Below are 1,490 nucleotides of genomic sequence, written 5' to 3'. Positions count from 1 at the left end.
GCACTGCCTAAATAATTGCTACAACAGCTACAGATAATGGGCAAATAACACTTGACATTACAATTACCTTGTTAACAGGATGGTTATGTTCATCCAAGAATTTCTTCACAACCAATCCATTTCCATCCTCTGATGCTATCAAAGACAACTCTGCAGGGCAGTTCTGACGAAAGGTCCTGTACAACAGGTCACAATGAGATCATTGAACTAATTGCTCAGTACTGTATAATCAAACTAACATTGTTGATCGTATCCCTTCTCCTTTAGATTTGAACTTTCTCCCACCATTGATACACTTAAATACAACTTCATAATATCGTATCTTGTCAGAGAGTTGTCGGTTTACACGCCTTTTAGCGGCATCAACTGTCCTGCAATCCCTTTTCCACCATTTGAGTATAAGTAGCTTTTTCATACTGCTTCAACTTAGCTTCCAGCTCATCATAAGACTCAAATCGTTCCCCAAGCACGAAAGAAGGTACTTGGGGCCGAGCTTTAGCTTCAGAATGTTCGGCAGAAGAAACAGACTTCGAAAAGACAGCTGCCATGATTAAGCACGTGTGTAAACGGGCGTGGTTTAGGCACCACGTGATCATGCCGGTTCTATAAGACCTTGAAAATGGGAACCGGTACCGGTTCCGTAGCCACTTCCTTAATTTTAAGCAATGCTATTATAATTTTTGTTTTGGCTTTATACTTAAAGATAATTGACTTTATTAAAGTTTTTTATGTAAAAAGTTAACTTTTTACATGTACAAGTCTAATAAAAATTATAGTTCTTTGTTCTGTTATTATTATTTCTTCTGCCCCTGCTTCCTGGCCTGGCTCTCAGAAGTTTCTTGTACCATAGTAAAATGAAATTGAGAGATGATTAATTGGTATCTATATAAACTGCAGATCATAGCTAAAAGAATCTTACAATTTGTCTATTCAAATGGCGAAGTTGAAATCACAATTTGTCTCTGCCTTTGCAGAGCAGCAACATCTGCTGCATGAAGTGGCAGAGGACCTCCAGCAACTGGTGGATGACCTCCAGCTACTGGAGGTAGGAATTGGTGGTGGTGGTGGTGGAGGACGAGGAGAACCAGCATCATCTGGTGGTGGTGGTAGTGGTGGGCCTACTGGAGGTGGTGGTGGAGGCCCTCCATCTACTGGTGGTGGTGGTGGTGAAGGAGGACCTCCATGATGCTCATTGTGATCCATAAACTATAAGAAAACATAATAAAAGCTCAGTAATGTAAGTTTGTAACTGAACTGACTTGCTGCTTTTTCACAAGAAAACTGATGAAAAAGTTTGAGAGATGTGAGCGAAATAATGGCAACTGAAGCTGAATGTAAACTTAAATTGTTTCAAAAAAGGAAATAGATGTTAGTAATTGTGCAGGGGAGTAGGAACAGGGTGGGCAAGTGCCCCCCCAATATTATTTCAGAGGAGGCATTGCTCCCTCAATGTCAGCCAATGATTGACTGCAGCATGACAGCAGTGTAAA

The sequence above is a fragment of the Amphimedon queenslandica genome, unplaced genomic scaffold (assembly GCF_000090795.2).
Source record: "Amphimedon queenslandica unplaced genomic scaffold, v1.1 AMPQUscaffold_13522, whole genome shotgun sequence".
NCBI lineage: Eukaryota > Metazoa > Porifera > Demospongiae > Haplosclerida > Niphatidae > Amphimedon > Amphimedon queenslandica.
This window is presented reverse-complemented; position numbering follows the sequence as displayed.